This window comes from Rattus norvegicus, chromosome 2 (genome assembly GCF_021556685.1).
Source record: "Rattus norvegicus strain SHRSP/BbbUtx chromosome 2, alternate assembly SHRSP_T2T, whole genome shotgun sequence".
NCBI lineage: Eukaryota > Metazoa > Chordata > Mammalia > Rodentia > Muridae > Rattus > Rattus norvegicus.
Window position 1 is genome coordinate 62863156 of NC_141535.1, and position 21845 is coordinate 62885000.

The 21845-nt window shown below is 46.1% G+C and overlaps 1 long non-coding RNA gene and 1 other non-coding gene across 3 annotated transcripts in view; one reads left to right on the forward strand and one right to left on the reverse strand.

The window, feature by feature from the left end:
* Positions 1 to 4493: 4493 nt before the first annotated feature.
* The window catches only part of LOC134485601 (uncharacterized), a 69557-nt gene continuing 52205 nt past the window's right edge, over positions 4494 to 21845 (reverse strand). For both annotated transcript variants that reach the window (XR_015674209.1, XR_015674206.1), the window contains one exon: positions 4494 to 4902. This is a non-coding gene — a long non-coding RNA (uncharacterized LOC134485601). The remainder of the gene's footprint in view (positions 4903 to 21845) is intronic.
* On the forward strand, positions 19464 to 19570 carry LOC120101168 (U6 spliceosomal RNA). Its single transcript, XR_015678666.1, has one exon. It is a non-coding gene; the product is annotated as a U6 spliceosomal RNA (small nuclear RNA).

The window sequence follows — 21845 nt, forward strand, 5'->3', positions numbered from 1 at the left end:
AAGGTGGGTGGTGCCATGACATCCCTGAACAGGTAGTCTTGAGTTCTATAAGAAGACAGACTGAGAAATCCATGTGAAGCGCCCCTCCATGACCCCTGCATCAGCTCCTGCCACCGGTTCCTGCTCTGCCTGAGTGCCTGTCCTGACTTCCTCCAGCGATGGACTATGATCTGGAGGTATAAGCCAAACAAACCCTTTCCTCAACTTGCTTTTTGGTCCTGGTGGGTTTGTTTCAGCAGTAAAAACCCTAAGATAAACAGAGAAAATAAGAAAAGTACCCAGTGGCTGGAGGCTGATGCAACATGGGACTGCATTACAGTAAGACAGCATGTGACCATTCGAACAGTGAAGACACAGGAGCTCCAAGTCAGCTGGGACCAACATGACTGTGACGATGTTAACTGTCCTTTGTCTCACTGGCTTCTCTGCATCCTGAGTGAAGCCAGATGCCTGCTCATTCAGAAAACCCAGAGCAGGAACAGAAGCAGAAGTCATGGAGGAACACTGCCTCCTGGCTTACTCCCACAACTTGTTTAGCCTGCTTTGTGATACAACCCAGAACCACCCGTCCAGGTACAGCACCACTCATCATGGGTTTCCTCCCCTCCCTTTCCCTCTCCCCCTCCCCAGGCTCATTCAGGTAAGAGCACAGAGGAGGAGCAAACTCTAATCTGGGGAAACCCCATTCTTGGCATTTCCCCATTTCTTCCTATGTTAATTCATGAATGATCCTCCCCATTGGTTAAAATGAGTTCATAAAGTGGGCCATCCAAGATGCAGCTCACTTCTTGAAAGCACATGCCCGCTTCTTGCATTTAGTGTACGCTACCATTACTGTCTTAATAAAGTCTACATTTTTATTAGCTTAATCAGCTTCTTCTCCACTCAATACCGCCAGTCTTTTGGCAGGGAGGTAAGACAGCATCTTATGCTGTAGCTCACTCAGACTGGCTTAAAACTCACTGCGTAGCCTAGGCTGACTTCAAACTTGAAGCCAACCCCCTGCCTCAGCTTCCCACATGCTGGGACTTCAGATGTGAGCCACTATCCCTGACAGAACCCCCACTCGGCAACAACAACAAAAACAGCTGGCAGAGCAGCTGTCCTCCAGGAAGTTTGTTCAGAAGCTAGTGGTATGGCTCAGTGGGTTTGGTCCCCAGCACGGCATGCTATAAAAGGATTTTTACTCGGGCTTGGCTTCTTTCAGTTGGCAGGTTGGATGCCTCCAGTTTTCTTGTTTTTAAAGTAGTTATAAAATAAGTAACAATTTCTTTAAATTGGTGGGGGGGGGGCATGTCCTCTTGGTCTGCTATTCCTGTGAAGTTGTCTTCATCTCCGGGGTCCCAAGATGACGTCGTGACTCCAACTGCAAGCCAGCCCGGAGCAGCAGGGAGGCTGGAGTCAAAAGCACACCCCAGAAAGTGGCACTTCCACTTGCAGTATGAACCGCCTGGTCAGAGGACCACATCTGCTTCTCGGGGAAGCTGGGAGTCTTCATGGCAAGGTGCCCGTTAGAAATGTAAAGCAACACAGTGAAATGGGGAGAGAAGTTGTGCATGGTGGTACACGCTTGTGAACCCCGTGCTGGGAGAACTGAAGCTGAAGGGTCCTGAGTTCAAGAACGGCCTGGGCTGTACCGAGACGCCAAAATAAAACTAACGGAAAAAAAAAAAATAACCAGGGGAGCAGATATTGAGACAGCAAGTGGTCTGTGCCCAGGATATAGTATATGTATAATCATCAAAGTTAAAATCAGGGCAGGACCCACAGCCCAACACAGGGGTCCAATGATGAAGCTCATGCCGCACCTTTGCCTGGTCTCCTGCCACGTTGAAGATTTATGTTTGCCTTGTTGCTGTTGTTGCTAATTGATGTGTGGGCAGGGAGCAGCGGTACAGCCTGCAATGTTAGAAGCTGGCATGCTGCTCACATTTGTGAGTTCAGCACAAAAGCTGAGGCTGGTGGGGAGGTTCCTGTAAGTTTGAGGCTTGCCTGGGCCACGTGGTAAGTTTCAGGCCAGCTTGGGCTACGGTTTGAGACCCTGTCTCAAATAATGAAAAGGGAGAAGGAAAAGGAGGAGGGAGGGAGGGAGTTCTTCCCCTTCTGCTCACTTCTGAGCCCCTTGTTGGAACATTGGTGCTCAGAGGACTTTGAAACTGCAGCACACTGCTCCAAGGGGAAACAAAACCTTTCTTTACAACAAACATGGTAATTCTAGGGGAAATCCCAAGGCTGCTGGGTTTATTTCTCTTGTGAGTTAAACTGAAAGCGCCAACCCTTGGTGAAGAAGATGGACCCTGCCGTGGCTGCGTGGCTGCGTTCTCTGTGTGGTATACTTCAGAGCCTCTCATCTGCATTGCTTCTCAGAGGATGAGAGGCCATCTTGAACAGCACCAGCAAATACCCACGCTCTCTAGGCCCAGAGTGAATGCTGGTTGCCATGGCGCTGCTTTTAATTGTTCCTGTGCTGATACATCTTGTCACACTGTCACATGCTGCTCCCCTGCACTGGGACCACATTTATCTCATCCTGCTGTTTGCTGACTGATGCTTCAGCTCTGCACCAGAAACCGTGCTCCATCACCCAGAGTAAGTGCGTGTGTACGCCACGCCCCATGCCTCGCTCATCTATAAGGCACAAGGGTTGGAAACACCTGTACTGGGAGACTGGTGACCTAGATTTCTACTCCCAGTTCTCCACTGCATGCCTTTGGCAGAGGCTTTAATCTTTCTGTGCCTTGGGCACCTCATCTGCGCCGTGGAAAAGACCGAGAGCTGTCTCCACAGTCTCTCCCTGATGTAATCACGCTCTGATCCCGAGTGCCCCTTCCCAGCAGCAGAGGCTCCACATCCGAATGCAAGTGAGGCAATTCCTGTAAGCTCTTGCACTACCCTCCCGGGCTGACTCTTTCTGAAACTCCCCTCGAGGGGCTGTGAGGGATTTGTTTTGTGTTAATTCCCTGGCAAGATGCCTCTTGCCAAGTGATCCCCACTGGTGTGCTCAAGGGACTGTGTTCTGCTCTGCTTGGGTCTTTATTTGCTTTGAAAATGCTTTCTTCTCATAGTCCCTGGTTAGTGCTTTGGCCTCTGAGTTAGCTCTCTACCTGACAAAGGCAAGATCTAAATTTGGAGGATTGGCCTACTCGGGAAGCTGGTCTGCAGACCTGATTTACAGAGTAGTGTCTTAGGGGAACAAGAGCTGGGAGAAGATGCCTCTGATACCTGTCTAGCCAGCATGCAGCTGGGCTCGCTGGCCAGAATACAAATGAGGTCATCTTTCCGTTCCTGCTTGCTTTGCCAGATCTCTGGTGTTCACATGCTGACTGCAGGAGCTGGGCTCCCACCTTCAAATTCTCCTTCCCACCCTCAGTTATTTCTGGAAATCCCCAGTTGGGGATTCATGTACAGCTACAAAACCAAAAGAATGGCCTGGAAACTCAGTTGACAAAGATAACAGAGTGTCTTGGAACAGATATCCTAATCTGGGGTTGAGGGGGAATCTTGGGACTCGATAACAATTCTTTGTTGTTGTTTTCAACTGTTTGCTTGTGTCTTTGGTCTGAACAAGGTCTAACATGTTTCAGGCTGTCCTTGAATTCACTAGGTAGCCAAAGATGACCTTGAACACGTTCTTGCAAGAAACTCTAGAGGATTATAGGCATGTAGCACCATGCCTTGCTGTTTGCTGTTCTGAGAATGGAAGCCAGGGTTTTGTGCCTGCTAGGTAAGCACTCTACCAACTTAGTCACATCCTCAGCCTGTACTACTTGGTTTTTGTTGTTGTTGTTGTTGTCGTTGTTGTTGTTGTTGTTTTTAATACAAGGTCTTACGTAGCCCAGGATAGCCTCAAACTCCTTCTCCCCCTGCTTCTGCATCTGGAGGGCTAGGGTTGTAGGCTTGTGACCACTCAGCTGATCATCCTGATGATATGAACTGCCCGTATCAGTTTGCCTGATAAGGAGCAAGGAAAACTCTGGCCAGACTTCAAGGAAGGCAAAACACTGGCTGGCTCTTGAAAACTGGATGCTGGGACAAATGATGCTGGTCTGAGGGAAGCAGGCATCTAGTGCCTTGCTCTTGGGAAACAGAGCTGTACAAATCAACCTCCAGTTGGACTGCTTGTTCATTCTGTTTAAGGGCCAAAGCTATTATTATTATTATTATTATTATTATTATTATTATTATCATTATTAAAGGCCAGATTCTGTGAGGTGAGCAATCTGTTACATATGCCAATGACTCCCATTCAATAAAAAAGATAACTCCAAAGCCTGCAGCTAATTAGCCTCTAGGATAGCTATAAGACTTCTAAGCTGGCTAACTTATTTCAGAATGCCTTCCCTGTCTCTGAGACAGGCGCATATGGGGAATGGCTTAGCAATTTAGGATTCTATTTGGCATGGGCTATGCACACACCCCTCCTTGAACAATGCAGCAAGCAACGTGTTAGTGATAGAAGCCCCCCTCATATTCGTCCCTAGTTCACCTGCTTTAAACAGTAGGAGTTAGTCACCCCCTTTAATAACTCCTTGAGAACAATCCAGTAACAAAAATGGGACAATCTGGCCCAGACTAGTTTCGGTACATATGTAAATAGGCAGATCGGATGTCTTCAAAGTGAACTCTTAGGGATATTCCTCCTCTATCACTGACGGCTAAACATAATTGGATATACATATGATTAAAACCTGATGCATTACAGGAAGTGTTTTAGTCATGGTTCTGTCGCTGCAGAAAGACACCATGACCCTGGCAACTCTTAAAAAGAAAAACATTTAGTTGGGGATGATTACAGTTTCAGAAGTTTAGTCCGTTACCATCGTGGCAGGGAACATGGTGGCGGGCAGGCAGACATGGCGCTGGAGAAGGAGCTGAGAGGTCTACATTCCGATCCACAGGCAACTGGAAGAGAGAGACACTGGATCCAGGTTGGTCTTTTGAGGCCTCACAGTCGCCCCCAGTGACACACTTTTCTAACAAGTGCCTCCTAAGCCTCCTCAAGTCGTGTCACTGCCTGATGGCTAAGCACCCAAATAGATGAGCCTCGGGGGGCTCTTATTCAAACCACCACAGGAAGGGACACGCACAATAGAGGAAGTGGCTATATAACTAAATCTGTCAATCAAAACAATCACCCCAATGATGTCCCTTCACAAACAAACCATCTTGAACCCCGTGAAAAGAAGCCCCAAATAATAAGTGGGGGCCTTGGGTGTCTTCACTCATGTTTCCTCTGTCAACCTCAACACTGAATTTCTGATCTGTCATATTACAATGCTTTGAATTAAGTGCCCTCACTACTTTGCCATGTGAGTAAACTTTTATTTCATTCCTGAGGCCCAGGACCTGGAAACACCTGGCCCAGACTCCAATCACCAGTAGCCACTCTACAGAGACTTCTGTCCTATGAAGTCTCATTGGACCAAGTTTATTGTCTCAATGGTTCCGCTTACTAAATGATTTAAATAAAATTTGGGGTACACGTTTATAATACGTTTCACATCAACCATGTTTTTTACTATTGAGAAATTATCCCTTGGTACTTATCCAAGTAATAATACTTATTGATCAACTGTTACAGCTGCCTAAGTCCATCCAAGCTTCTATAACAAAATACCGTAGGCTGTGTTGGTTAAACAGTAGAAAGTTTTTCACAGTTCTGGAGACTGAGAAACCCCAAACCAGGAAAACATCAGGAAGAGCCTGCTTATGGTTCAGGGACAGCCTCACAAGAGAGGAACTTTCTGGGTCTTCTCTTACAAGGGCACTAATCCTATTCATGAGGACCACACTGCCATGGTCTAGCTCAAACCCCTCAGTTCTCAGCGTTGTTGTGTTGGGGTTTAGCATTTTAACACCTCAGTGTGGGCCACAAACCTTCAGTCTGTAGCAATAGACAAGTCACTGTGTGTGCCCAGAAGCACAAGAACAAGACAGCCAGGGCCTCTGCCCTCGTGAAGGAAGCAAGGACTGCAAGTTCACAAAGTGTAAATGATGATTAGAACTGTGTTACTGTCACAGAGGTTCATGAGGAGGAACTCTCAGAGCAGATGACATTAAGCTGAGGCAGAAAGAGGCAGGGAACACAGGATCCAAAAGAGGGAACAATGAGCTGAGGACCAGAGGACAGGGTTCACCAGAGTTCACCCAGGCAGGGTGAGGGTAGAGCTGAGCAAAAGAAAAATGGCAGACGAGCCCCAAGAGATAGAGGACCTGAAATTGAATGTCTTTCTCACTCCTGTAGAGCTAAGGAATCAAGAAGAGGATGTTCACCTGACAAACCCTGTGTGGTACAATATCCTAGTATGTCACATTACTGGGTTTTTATAAATCTTTCTTAAAGTTCACATATTACATATCATGGTACATCTCTCAAAAAACAAAAACAAACAAACAAACAAACAAACAAAACAACCTTGGGAAGTAGAGGGCAGAGAGACAGCTCCGTGCTTAAGAGTTAGGTTCTCAGCACACACGTAGACAGCTACAACTACCTGTAACTCAAGCTCCAGGGTATCCGGTGCCCTCTTCTGAATTCCCCTGGCAACTGCATACACACAGACACACACAGACACACACACACACACAGACACACAAATGAGAGAGAGAGAGAGAGAGAGAGAGAGAGAGAGAGAGATATTTAGTGGGTTGCAGTTAAGAGCACTGACTGCTCTTCAGAGGTCCTGAGTTCAAATCTCTGCAACCACATGATGGCTCACAACCATCTGTAATGGGATCTGGTGCCCTCTCCTGGTGTCTGAAGACAGTGACAGTGTACTCGTATATAATAAATAAATAAATAAATCTTTTTTTAAAAAAAGAAAGAAAGGAAGGAAGGAAGGAAGAAAGAAAGATAGATATTTGGACCAGTAAAATGGCCTGGTACCCTGAGTTCAATCCCTGGAACCCACATGACAGAACAAAAGAACTAACTGTACACATACACCATGATGTGCTAGTAGTTGCACACACATATGCCACCCAGCGTGTGTGTGTATGAGTGTGTGTGTGTAGATTATATATAAATTAAAAATAAAAGCTCGGCTTTCATGCAGCACTATTGATTACTACCCTCTGTTATTCAGGAGTCTCTGTTTCCCACTGTGCTATGTTCCTGTCTCAGGACACAGGCCAACACCCCACCTGGTGTCATTTGTGGCCTCCTTTCTTCAGCTTTCCTGACTTTTCTTGGCTGTGACACCCTTAAACAGTGGTTGACATTTCAGACAATATCCTTTAAATTCGTCTAATGGTTAAGGTGAAGTTACAGCGTTAGGGAAAGACAGCAACAGGGTTTCCTCCGCCTCCCCCCCCACCTCCTCTCTCTGCCTGTCTCTATCCTTATCTTTAACAAAGATATAACTTAAGACCTGGGCTGAGAATTGTCTTGTGATGCTCGTGGGAGGAGGAATTTTGTGATCCTCCGGAGAAAAGGGAAGACGCTGAACCTGAGAAGAGGGAGAGGGTGTGTGCTGTTCTGAAAAGAAGGGACCAGGTGGCTGTGAGCAGGTGACCTGAAAGCCGGTCTTCAAACGCTCACAGAGCTCAGATTGAGTGGGAGACTCTTTCCTGCAAAATCAAGTGAGGCATGGTGTCCTGCCAAGTCATGACGAGCTAAGACTTTGCTGGATGTCAACTTTTTCTCACAGGCAGTTTGAATAGCATGAAACTCTACTTTGGGGCTGTTTTTCCTCCTCAGGGTGAAGGCATGGTCATGTGAGATTAACTAGGAATTGATTCCAAGACAGACAGAAAGCAAAAAGGAGATTTTAGCCTCAGACTGGTATTCCTAGCTAAAGAAAAAGGATACTGAGGGACGTAGTCTGGGTGTCGTAGCCCTTTGGTGTCCTCCAAGCCATTCAGGAGGCTGAGGCAAGAGGACTAATTGAGCCCAGAAATTTGAGGTTAGCCTAGGCAGCAGAACAAAATCCTGTCTCTAAAATGAAAAGTAAGAAGAGGCTGAGGGAAGGGAGACATAGATGGAGGGGAAGACCAAGGGAGGAAATGGCAGGCAAGCAAGCCAAGCTTGACTGGGACTCTTAATCCCAGCACTCAGGAGTTAAGAAAGGAGAATTGCCTCAAGTTCAATGCCACCCTTAGGCTATATAACAGAACCCTGTATCAAGAAAGAAACAGAGAGAGAGAGAGAGAGAGAGAGAGAGAGAGAGAGAGAGAGAGAGAAGGAAGAAGAAGAAGAAGAAGAAGAAGAAGAAGAAGAAGAAGAAGAAGAAGAAGAAGAAGAAGAAGAAGAAGAAGAAGAAGAAAGGAAGGAGGGAGGGAGGGAGGGAGGGAAAGAGGGAAGAAGGGAGTAAAGGGGAGGAAGGAGGGAGAAAGCATTTGTCAAACTTGAGTGGTGGGATTGCTTGGAGAACAGGATAAACAGAATAGTAAGAACAGAGTTACAATGACACAGGGTCAGAGAATGAAGGACTTCTTGTTGAACTTACGTGAACCATGCACGCTGTTATGGGACTTTAGATCTGACAAATAGAGAGAAATCAGCAGTTGACTTTATTCTGAACCTTCATCCAAAACCCAACCACATCCCAGTATCTTGAAAGGTCAAGTCACAGCTTTCAAGAAACCGGCAGGCCAGTGAGTCGGTGGGATGCCTCATGGTCTTCGTCAGTACAAACAAAATCCCTTACCACTTGTTAGAAAGTGTAGCCGGGCAGAAGCGGCAGGCCTATAATCCCACCCGGCTAAAAAATGAGGATCAGAACGAGCTCAAGGCCTGCCTGGGCAATACACAAGACTCTTGTCTCAAAATAAAAAGGTAAAAAAAAAAAAAAAAAAAAGGCAGGGGGAGTGGTCTGTAAACTGTGCTTGCCTTGTTAAACACAGAAAGAAAATGGATCTGTGTGCTGATGACCGCATCTTGCTGCCACTGTGCTGTATATGTGGCATAATATACCTGTCGGTTCTGTTCTGTTAAAAGGCATGACTGTGGCCAAAACCCTTCTCGTTATTCTAGCAGTGAAGTTACAACCGTCACCGGCTCATTAGGACAGTGGTTCTCAACCTGTGGGTCTCGACCCCCTGGAGTAGAATGACCCTTTCACAGGGGTCACCTCCGACCATGAGAAGACACAGTTATTTACATTCCAATTCATAACAGTAGCAAAATTACGGTTAGGAGGTAGCAACAGAAATAATTTTATGGTGGGGGTTACCACAACATGAGGAAGTGTATTAAAGGGTCAACGCATGGGGGGAGGCTGTGTGTGAGAAGCATTGATCTAGAGCTTCCGCCTCCCCCTTTACAGTGGCTTTGCTACCCCCTGCTATTAGTTATTGATACCGTCCCCACCCTTCTGCCCAGCTAACACTCTATTCACCGTGTGTGCGTGAGTGTGTGTGTGTGCCTGTGCCGGTGTGTGTGTGTGTGGTGCAGATGTGAGTATACATGAAGGACAATTTGGGCATGGGGATGACATTGGAGTGACAGCCTTAATCATGTCTGTTGGCATCAGAAGCTGTTTACAGTCTCCGAATCCATAAATGACGTCACCCCTAGGCAACAAGAGCCCTCCTCTGTCTGTTGCCATGGCAACCATCACACACCTGTGAGTCTCACCAGCACACACTGGTGCATGTAATAATGTCATAATCCGAATAAAAGGCAGAGGCCCCCATCCCCCTCAGCCCTTCTTCCCTCTTCTTCCTTTTCTCTTCCCCACTTCACAGCAATAAACCTCTTCTTGTGGGATTGTAGTGGCCTGGTGTGATCTGTCCGGATATAAGCCACTTCCTTTTTTTTTTTAAGATTTATTTATTTTATTTATATGAGTACACTGTCGCTGTCTTCATGCACACCAGAAGAGGGCATCAGATCCCATTACAGATGGTTGTGAGCCACCATGTGGTTGCTGGGATTTGAACTCAGGACCTCTGGAAGAGCAGTCAGTGCTCTTAACCACTGAGCCATCTCTCCAGCCCCACGAGCCACTTTCTAACACAACAATGCCCCCATCTTATTTGGGGGGAGAGGGTAGTGTTGTTTGACTGGTTGGTTAATTGGTTTTTGTAGTTATTTCAAACAGTCTTGGAATGTAGCCTGGCTGGCCTGGAAGTTTCTGTATAGGCTAGGTGGGCCTCAAACTAACAGACATTCTCCTGCCTCTCCCTCTCATGAGCTGGGGTTAAAGGAGTAGACTGCTATAGCCGGCTTCACTTTATATGTTAAGATGGGGCTTTGTCCATGTTTGCTCTTCAGTTGCTACTACAAAACATTCTGACCAACAGAGCTTGGGAAGGAAAGGAAAGGAAGACTTGGCTTGCCCTTCAGGTCACAGGCTATCACTGGGGGCCTCAAGGGAGAAAACTAGAGGAAGGAACGGAAGAGGAGGCCATGGAGGAATGCTGCTACTGGCTTCCTGAGCTTGCTTCCTCAAGAAACACAGGGCCACCTGATCAAGGATGACCCTGCCCTCATCGATCTACCCCCGCCCCTTTCAGTCAACAGTCAGGAAAATACCCCACAGACATTCTCCAGGCTAATCTGATGATGGCAACCCTCCAACTGAGTCTCCTTCAGATCACTCTGGGTTATGTCATCCCCGGAAATTACAAACAACTCTTTCTCTTTGTTTGCACCACAGTCTCCATCGCAGGAAGTCCTTAAGCTCACTGTGTACGTTAGGATAGCATTAACTTGTGCTTTTCCTGCCTCTGCCTCTGGGATATTGGAATTACAGGCATGAACCACCACGCTCAGAATTATGCAGGGCTAGGGCTTGAATCCAGAGCTTTCTGCATGCTATGCTGGTACCCTACCAACTGAGCTTCATCAACAAAACTCTATCTCCCTCTCAGCCAGCAAAATCTGCTCCTCCTTTTGTGTGCCTCCAGTCACTTATGGGAACAGCCAGGCACCACATCCCCCAAACCAGAAAATTTAGTCATTGTTAACGAAGAGCTTCTCTGCTTCCCACATCTGATCTACTGTCAAAGCTGAATCCATCTTAAAATGCGGTTTCTCTCCCTCCGCCAGAAACACTCTACGCCTCTGCCTTTTCATCTTCAGTGGCTACTACTCCTTTGACATCCCTGCCATTCTCTGGGGTCATTTATAACAGTAACCCCACCGCTAAACAGCAAGAAGAATTAGATGCCTGAGGGTGCTAGCTGGTCTTTGCCCATGTGTAAAAGTCAGTGTATCACTCACTGCAAGAAGTGAACGATATTCTGACCAGTTTGAGAGTTTAGAATATCTAGTCCCCAATAAAACTCAGGGTGCTTGATGTTAGGTAAACTTGAGCCTTCTTCCTTCCCTCTGAACCTACATCTAAAAGAGAGTGGGCGTGGCTGCATCCTCCTGCTCCTCCAGCAACCTGCTTTCCCTCCCATGATGTTTTAATCCTAAAAGTTAATACAAACGGATCCTAACAATCCAAAAAGGCTGAGTCTCCCTCCTTCTGTCTCCCATCTCCCCTCAGTGATAGGACTTCTATCTAGTACTGAGCTGGTGAGGGACTTTTATATCTGGTTTCTTTCAGTTCACCTGCTGTTTTCTGGGTTTGTCCTCACTGTAGCACAGAGTGGTACCTCAATGCTGTTTGGATACATTGTATTTTGTTTACCATCAGCTGATGGACAGAACTGATTGCGGCCTTGTGTCAGCTATTCTCAGTCATGCTGTCAGGAACATTCACGTGTAAGTCTTTGTTTGGACATGTGTTTTCAGTTCTGCTGGGTATATACCTAAGATTCTTATGCTGGTGACTCTGTGTTAAGCTTTTCTGAGGAACTGCCAACCCATGTTTGCCAGTGTTTGTATCATTTACACGTATATTTCCTTCAACAATGTGAGAGGATTTTACTTTTCCACCTTTCACCATTGATTATCATTTTTTTAAAATCCTTCTGGGCATGGAATAATATCCTCTTTTGAGTATAGGTCCCTGATCAATAATGATGTTCGGTGGTTTTCCAGGTACTTACTAACAAGTTGTGTAGTTTCTCTAGAGAAATTGTATTCAGTTCCTTGCTTTAGTTTTTTGTTTGTTTTGTTTTGTTTTTTTGAGAATCTTGTGATGACTTCACTCACCCAAGTGCTAAGGATTTCGGGTGTGTGCCACCAAGGCCAGCCAGCCAGTGGGAGTATGCCAATGGCTGGGGCTGTTGACTGCAGCTCTGTGCTAACTACAGAACCTTTTATATAGAGAGGCCAGTTAAACTCTGCTTTTCACCTGGTGCTCATTAGACACACCCCAGCCACTGTAGGGCTCTTCTGCTATCACAGATCCAGGATTCTCACTTCCTGAAAGGTGTATGTCTCCTCCTGTTCTCACATTCCAATACACAATTCCCAGGATAAATGGTCCCTACAGTACTGAAAGCCAAAAACCAGGTTCGGAACACACCCGTGTACACCATGCAGGTCTGGGCTGCATGAATTTGGTGTCCTTCCAATCTCAGGCTGGTGAATTGAGGGGCTGTGACTACCATGGTGTCACATCAGGCCCCTGTTCCCCAAACCGGAAGCTTTGGTTGGCTTTAGTTAGTCTTACTGTGGTGGGTCCGGCTGCCTGTTTTTATTTCTATAGCCAGTGCGGAATGGAAATGCAGGCAGAACTTCGTTCACATGACCACGATTTCCCTACTTTTTGGTCTCAGAACCTTTTGATGCTCACCGTGAGTGGGCTTCTATGTGTGTGTGTGTGTGTGTGTGTGTGTGTGTGTGTGTGTGTGTGTGTGTGTGTGTGTTAAACTTGCTGATACTATATTCAAACGTAACATTGAATCGCTTTGCAAATATTTCTTAATTCCTTCTAAATGGAATTGAGAGAGCAGTGACCTCTTACATGTTAACATAGATGGCATTTTAGTGAAAATACTTTTTTCAAAACAAAACATAAGAGTGACATTGTTTTCTGTCTTAACGAATCTTATATCGATTGGACGATGAGAAAGCTGGTTTCTCATGTCAGCTCCTCACTGGATCCGTTTCATTTACTGTTTGGTTTGAATTAGGTGAAGTAAATCTAACTTCCCACAGATACGCAATTGAGAAGGGAAAAAACATATTCAACTTTTTGGGGTTTTTATAGAGCTGGATAGCCTGGGGCACTCCACTAAAGCTAGGTAAGCACGTTTTCCCCAAAGTTCTGTTAAAATGAAAACTCTAGCATTCTTTAAAAGAGTTTAGTTTTAATGATGTGTCTGTATGCACACCTCTGGGTGTGTCCGTGCACGAGCGCAGTGCGTGCGAAGGCCAGAAGAGGATGTAGTGTCTCCTGGGTCCGGGATGGCAGGCAGTTGTGAGCTGCCCTGCATGGGAGCTGGAAACTAAACCTGGATTTTCTGCAAGAGCAGGAACACTCTTAATCACTGAGCCAACTTTTGGGCCTGAAGTCAAGCATTTTCATGGACATTTTTGTTACATTAAAATTCACTACATTTTGTGCCTTGAATGTTTGTTTTATTATTTAGACCCTGTGTGCACCTCCTCCTCCCCCCCATCTCCCAGCTCCTCATCCCACCTAAGCCCTTCTGAGCCTAATATTGGACCTGTCATTTTCCTTATATATTCCTTTACCTTCCCCATCCCTCTCTAAACCTTCTTTCTTCCCTCTGCCCTGACCTCTGACTACAGTTCCTCACACCCACATCTATGCTCCTTCCTGAGGCAGAAAAATCTCAGATTACACTTCAGATTTTTAAAAATTTTTCATACAACGTATTTTGATCTTTTCCTTCCCTGCCTCTTCCCAGAAACACCTCAGTTCCCTACCCTCCCAACTTCATGTTCATGTTCTCTGTCTCTCTCTGTCTCTCTCTGTGTGTCTGTCTCTCTCTCTGTCTCTCTGTGTGTGTCTGTGTCTCTGTCTTTGTCTCTGTCTCTCTCTCTGTGTCTCTCTGTCTCTGTGTTTCTGTCTCTCTGTCTCTGTCTCTCTGTGTCTGTCTCTCTGTCTCTCTGTCTCTCTGTGTGTCTGTCTCTCTGTCTCTCTGTCTCTCTGTCTCTCTCTGTCTCTGTCTCTCTGTCTCTCTGTCTCTCTCTGTCTCTGTCTCTGTCTCTGTCTCTCTCTGTATGTCTCTCTCTCAAAAACAAAACAAAGTAAACATCAAAAAGACAAAAAAACAAAAAACTACCAAAACAAAACAGCAATAAAATGACTCCTAATGTCACAGTGCTATACCCACACTCACGTCTATGCTCCTTCCTGAGGCAGAAAAATCTCAGATTACACTTCAGATTTTTAAAATTTTTTCATACAATGTATTTTGATCTTTTCCTTCCCTGCCTCTTCCCAGAAACACCTCAGTTCCCTACCCTCCCAACTTCATGTTCATGTTCTCTGTCTCTGTCTTTGTCTCTGTCTCTCTCTCTGTCTCTCTCTGTGTGTCTGTCTCTCTGTCTTTGTCTCTGTCTCTCTCTCTGTCTCTGGTCAGAGAAGCCTCTTCTTGCAGAAGATGGCAATTAACACAGAGATCCACACTGGACTTGTCACTGGAGAGTGAGAGACCCTGGAGCCTCAGCCCTAACGGATGCCCTCATCGAACCCCTCCACTCAAGTCTCAGGTCAGGGATGTATGCGGAAGAAGAGGCGAGGCAGAAAGACTGTAAGAGCCAGGAGCAGTAGGCAGCTGCAAGGGAATAAGAGCCTTGCAGACACTACATGGCTGATGCACACATGAACTCACAGACAGCATGCACACGACCTGCACAAGTGCAAGGCAGACGAAATCCCAGCAGACCAGAGAGGAGGAAATGGGCACAAAATCCTACCCAAAATCAAGAAGCCAGTTCAGAAGTCTAAGGATTGAAGTAGTCCAAGGTTTTCTCCTTTACGTTTTTTGTTTGAAGTAGAGGATAAAGCAGGGTCTCCTAGACCCTACCCTCGCCTTACCGTCTATGTGATCGAGTCTAGTCTTGAGCTCCCTGATCCTCCTGCCTCAGACTCGGAGTACCGAGATCACGTGTATGTCACCCAGGTCAGCTGGGATATTCGGATGTTTCATTGATCTCATGGAGATCAATGCTTTCCATTGTAAGAGAATCCGGTTCCTCCTGACATGTTTCATATTTCATATCTTGGCTCAGTTGAACCCACACTGGCACTGGGTCAGCATACCAAACTCTACCAACTCATACCAACACCTACCAAGAGACTCCAAACTGTAATGCCATTAGGCTGTTGCCCATATCACAGAAGCCCCAGAATGTTTGGGGTTCATGCGCAGCAAGGATCCAACACCCTTTCCCTAGCATCAGCTTTAGCCCATATGTCCCCTCCTCCAAAAACTGTTCCTTGACTTCACCACAGGGAGAATTCATAGTTTTCTCTTTCTCTGGCCCAACACAGTTATTTATACATGAAATAAACCCTCGGCATTCATAACACTCCTCGTTTAGCCAACTTAAAATCACTCTAGCAACCGTTGTGCCAGGAAGCGTTGGTGAACCCCAAAGACCACCAAGGAGCCAGCTCTGATGTAATCACATCAGGGTCTCTTTATTACAAGCTCAGGCTTGGGCTCTCCTCCAAGCTAACTTCGACACAGCAGGACAGGAAGGGAAGGTGGAGCAGCCTCAAACCCTCAGCAGGACAAGTTCTTTTAGGAAAATAGGAACAGTGTGGGGCTATCTGGTCTGGCAACAGGTGAGTGCTCAAACTCACTTCAGTGTCTGAAAGCACATCTGAAACAATCTGACTGATCTTTGATTGACTGTTGTTAGGGAGTAGCTAGGGAGTAACTCTGGGGTATGGGCCAAGGAACAGTCATGGGGTCCTTCCTAGTAAGTGGGTGCAACTTGAGTTCAGCTGCAGGTGAAGTTCTAAGGCTTTTTTTTTTCTCTTTAAAATGGAGGCCAGTTCCAAGATGGAGTAGGTTTGGCCTCTCACAAAAAGTCTACAAACTGCCATCATTTGACCAAAACAAAAGTGAGAACTGTTCTTTGAAAAGGAAGGGGAAAAAAATGAGTCACTTCCCACTGGAAGCCTCTCAGGACTCCAGACACACAGGTGCAGATCGAGCACCTTCTGACTAGGTTTGGCTCTAACAACATTTATTCAGGGGACAGGACATGTAGCTCAGTGGTAGACTGTTTGCCTGGTATGTGTGAGGCCCACAAAAACCCTTGTAATCTGTGTGAGGTCATAATTCAATCTCCAACAGTTAACACTGTGGGAACAAAGTAGAAGCAAAGAACCTGAGAACCTGAAGATGTTGGCTTTAAGGTTTGCACAGCTCTTCAACAATGTCAGGAAATCCAATCAATGCCGTGAGCAGACTACGTCAAAAACAGATGCATATATTGATGTTGTTCCAATGTCAGAATTCATTGAATAACAATGCTCTCATGGGCTACATCAGTTTCTTGGCAGCAATTTGCAAAGTAATCCCAACCTCCTTGATATCTAGCCAAGGCAAACACATGTTCTCTAAGTCCGACTTTAACTGTTAATATTAACTTCTATATCACTCATTGCACATTGTACAATAATAAATGCATATTTATCAATCAAATATATAGATAGGTGTGTATGTCTGTGTGCGTATATCTGTGTGTGTCTATGTGTGTGTCTGTGTGTGAGTGTGTGTGTGTCTTTGTGTGTGTGTGTCTGTGTGTGTGTGTCTGTGTGTGTGTGTCTGTGTGTGTGTGTCTGTGTATGAGTGTGTGTCTTTGTATATATGTGTCTGTGTGTGTGTCTGTGTGTGTGTTTGTGTCTGTGTATGTGGGTGTGTGTGTGACTCTGTGTATGTGTCTGTGTATGTGGCTGTGTGTGAGTGTGTGTGTTTGTGTGTGTCTGTATATGAGTGTGTGTCTGTGTATGTGTGTCTGTGTGTGTGTCTGTATGTGTGTCTCTGTGTATGTGTCTGTGTCTGTGTCTGTGTGTGTGGGTGTGTGTGAGTGTGTGTGTCTGTGTGTCTGTATATGAGTGTGTGTGTGTATGTGTGTCTGTGTGTCTGTATATGAGTGTGTGTGTATGTGTGTCTGTGTCTGTGTGTGTATGAGTGTGTGTGTCTGTGTGTCTGTGTGTGTGTGTATGAGTGCGTATGTGTCTTGTGTGTGCATGTCTGTGTGTGTGTCTGTGAGTGTGTTTGTCTGTCTGTGTGTGTGTGTGTGTATGTGTGTGTGTGTGTGTGTGTGTGTGCCTGTGTGAGTGTATTTAAAGAATTTCCATACAGAGTGAGAGAGTTCATCTAAAACAGTGTTTCTCAACCTGTGGGTTGTGACCCCCTCAGATGTCAAGCAACCTTTTCACAGAGGTCATACATATCTGACAATCCTGCATAACAGATATTTACATTTCTATTCCTAACAGCAGTAGACATAACAATTTTACGGTTGGAGGTCACCACAACACAAGGAACTAACCGTATTAAAGGTTCACAGTATTAGGAAGGTTCAGAGCCTGAGAGGTAGGAGTCAGGGGCTGGCTAAAGAGTCTCTGTTGGAGGTCAGATAACTAACCTCACTGAAGGTCTGCTGTGGAGTTAGAGTTCAGAGGAGCTCAAAGAGAGCTGCTGGAGCACCGGCCAGACTGTGGAAGCTGCAGAATCTGAAGGCAAGATGGGCTCCGAGGAGCAAACAGACTGACGGCAGATCCAGATGCTCAAATAGGCCGGCGGGCAGTAGCAATCTCAGCAATGGGGACTATGACAGTGGGGAGGCTTCTGCCTGCAGGTTCCTAGATGTGCAAACCCTCCCTCAGTCAGATGACAGGTCTGTGGGGCTACCCTGTCACCAAAGTGCTAAGTGCCTGCTTCTCTCCTGCATCCAGGTGAGGGAGTGTGGTCCTCTCCTCAGTCTGCTGTGTCCCAGAAGTTATTGAGCCTGGAAAGTTTCCGGTTTGGGGTGGGAGGTGGGGTTGTTTGTTTGTTTGTTTGTTTGTATGATTTCTGCGTTCCTGAGTGCTCCTTTAGTCCCAGTGTACCTTGATAAACTTACAATGTGCTGTCCTTTCTGTTATAACCATCTTGCCAGGCAGGTACCGATGTTTATATGCCAACCAAGGGCAGAGTTGACTTCTGCGTTTGCTCCCAAATAGTCAAGTTCTGCTTGTAAAATGGAGTCCCTCCCAGCAAAGTACAGCCTGGAAAGTTTCTGGTTTTGTTTGTTTGTTTGTTTTTGTTTTGGGGGTTGTTTGTTTGAGATTTATTTATTTACTATATACACAGTGTTCTGCCTGCATGTCAGAAGAGGGCACCAGATCTCACAAGATCATGTGGTTGCTGGGATTTGAACTCAGGACCTCTAGAAGAGCAGTCAGTGCTCTCAACCTCTGAGCCATCTCTCCAGGCCAAAAGTTTTACATTTTATGCAACATTTTATGGAGTAACTTGGGGCAGGGTAAAGCCTGATATCAACAGTCAGGGATTGTTGGATTCTTGGCAAGTCCACATGGGCACATGCTGTGTCAAAAGGCAAACAGCACCTCCTCACCTAACCTCCATTCCACAGGGCATCAACATAAAGGCCTCCCCACACCAAATTTTAGCAGGTAGAAATGTCTTCCTGGAATTCTCCAGTGCCTTTCGCTTTCTTTTTATCACCCAGAACTTGGGTGTGTTCTTTCACTAAACCACACATCATCCATCTGAGTCTGAGGACGAGGGGCTCCCAGGCCAGAGTTGCATCACATAATTTACACATATCCTTCTGTCTACTCTAAATTATCTCTAGCTAATTAAAATCTTGGGTACAATGTAAATGTTATATCAATGGTTATTATGTTGTGTTCTTAAGGAAATAATAATAACAATAAGGAAAACAAATCCAAACATGTTGAGTACAGGTGCAACTTTTAGCAGTCAATTCCTTGGGGTTGGGGATTTAGCTCAGTGGTAGAGCGCTTGCCTAGCAAGTGCAAGGCCCTGGGTTCGGTCCCCAGCTCCGAAAAAAAGAAAAGAAAAAAAAAAAGAAGTCAATTCCTTTAAGCCATGGTTGGTTAAATCCATGGTTGATGGTGGTGAGATCTAGCATAGGAATAACTTGCAACCTAAGGCACCACTTGGCTTGGGCAGTAAACATACCCTTAGCAACCTGTTGGCAACCTGAACCTACACCTGTATGTCTGCTTTAAACAATAAAAGTAAATCATTCCCCTTACAACCTTGTCACAATGTCCTGACCCAACCCATCCCAACATGGCCATATCAGGGGTTGGAAAACAGCAGGTAATCCGACTAGCACTGGTTTGGGGTACACACAGAGTCACAGAGTTAAGGCAATGCGATGGTTTGTATACATTTGCCCCAGGGCGGGTAGTACTATTAGAAGGTGTGGCCCTGTTGGAGTGTTGTGACTGTGTGCATGTGGGCTTAAGACCCTCATCCTAGCTGCCTGGAAGTCAGTCTTCCACTAGCAGCCCTCAGATGAAGATGTAGAACTCTCAGCTCCTCCTGCACCATGCCTGCCTGAATGCTGCCATGCTCCTGCCTTGATGATAATGGACTGAACCTTAAACTGTAAGTCAGCCCCAATTAAATGTTGTCCTTATGAGTTGCCTTGAGTGCTCGCTTCGGCAGCAGATATAGTAAAATTGGAACGATACAGGGAAGATTAGCATGGTCCCTGCGCAAGGGTGGCACACAAATTCATGAAGGGTTCCATATTTTTGAGAATAGCCTTGTTGGGGCAGCAGTGGAAGGGGAAGCCCTTGGTCCTGCCAAGGTTGGACCCCCAGTGCAGGGGAATATGGGGGGGGCAAGGGGGATGTATAGGGGGAATACCTGTATCGGGGAGGGGGAGGAAGGGAATGCGGGCTTATGGACAGGAAACTGGGAAGGGGAATAACATTTGAAATGTAAGTAAAAGTAAAGAAATATATCTAATAAAAAAATTTTTTAAAAAATGAGTTGCCTTGGTCATGGTGTCTGCTCACAGCAGTAAAACCCTAACTAAGACAGGCAAATCATGTCCTTTGTATGAACTTTTAAGGAAACTTCCAACTTATGCCCAACTTATGCCCATATGTCACCAGGCATTCATATGATTAAAATCAGATGTTCCCCAGGAAAGGGCAAAGAGCAAAGAGCAAAGGCTTACATAACCCAGGCCTGTCAAAGAACCACCTGGGATACACCCTTCAGTAGCAAAGCTCCACTGCCTCCTAGACCCTGTAAAGGAAGGACAACCTGAGGCTCTCACCTATTTTATCTACTCATCTATCTATCTATCTATCTATCTATCTATCTATCTATCTATCTATCTATCTATCATCTATCTATCTATCATCTATCTATCATCTATCTATCATCTATCTATCTATCTATCTATCTATCTATCTATCTATCTATCTATCGTGGGTGGGGAATCAGTTCTCTCTCTCTACCATATAGTTCTGGGGATTCAACTCAGGTTATCGGGCTTAGTCACAAGTGCCTTTCCCTACTGAATCTGAGACATCTTGCTGCCACTTTAATAATAAAAAGTGTGTGTGTGTGTGTGTGTGTGTATGTGTGTGTGCGCGCGCACGCGTGTGTGTGTGCGAGCACGTGCGTGTGCCTGTGCACACTCGCACTTGTGCTGTGCAGCACGTGTGTGGAGATCCATGAATACCATTGGAGAGCCGGTCCTTATCTTCCCCGGCGGGATCTAGGGTTCAAGTGCATGTTGCAGGACGGTGCAGCAAGTGCCTTTACCTACTAAGCTGCTAAGCCGTGACCTCAGCTCCTCTGAGGACTCATCTCAAGGAGCCCTCTGTTCTCTTTGACAGTGGATTTGATCTGTATACTGCTATGCATGTGAGACTCTTCAAGTCTTTGATTTTATGTCAAGGATCTGTAAACACTTGGTCCAGACAGCATCCTCCTAGTAACAAACACTGGGCTATGGCTGCTCTAGGTGGTCAGTAGGATAATTAGGCTTCATCGGGTATCCTCAGGCCAGCAGGATCCCCATTGCTCTGGAACTTACTAGAAACGCAGATTCAGAGGCCTTACCTGGAGTTACTGAACCAAATCCTCTGGGATGGAGTTCAGAATTCTGGGTTTCAACAAGCCCAGAATGGGGGCTGGGGATTTAGCTCAGTGGTAGAGCGCTTACCTAGGAAGCGCAAGGCCCTGGGTTCGGTCCCCAGCTCCGAAAAAAAGAACCAAAAAAAAAAAAAAAACAAGCCCAGAATGTTGAGTCACTGGCTTAACACTCACAGTTCATCCCAATCCTACAGGGGCATCGGGCCTCCTGGGATGAACGAAGCTAAAGAAAGGACAATGCTATCGATGGACCACATTCCTGTACTACTGTATCTCCATATGTGTACACTGCTTGCACTGCTCACCCTTTGGTTTTCTTGCCCACTCCTAACCCAGAGCCATGCTTCCCGAGGGCATGAGTGTTTGCCTTCCATTCCAGTCTCCATCCCCACCACAACAGAAGCAATCAAACAACCCTTGCTGGCCAAGGATAAAATAGTAAAGTGGCCTCTCCTTTCTAATTGTCCGATCCCTTAACAGCTGCTTCCTGCTGCTTCCCATTCAAGGAGCATTGTCACAGTGGCTCCTGTGTGGGAGCCAAGAGCTGTCTCTTCCAAAGAGTCTGAGAACAATGTCCCTTTGCATACAGGACAAGTGGGGGCCCTGGCTTCTTGAATGCAGTCGAACCTTCTTGCGCATTCAATTTTTTGTTCAGGCTGTCCTCAGAGAACACAGCTACACAATAGCACAGAACTGAACATGGTGATTACTAAGCTGAGTTCTTGCTGCCAGCTCCTGGCTGGAGCTCTCTCACAGGCAGTCGTACACAGGGAGTCAAACGTGATCTGGAAATAAGCCTCCGGCTGCCTGCTGGAGCCATGGCAGCTAGCAGCAGCTCTTGTTTACTCTTTCCAGCCCAGAGGCTTGGACAAACCTATTGGGCTTTCTAAAGCCACCTTTATTAGGTGGGGGCGCTC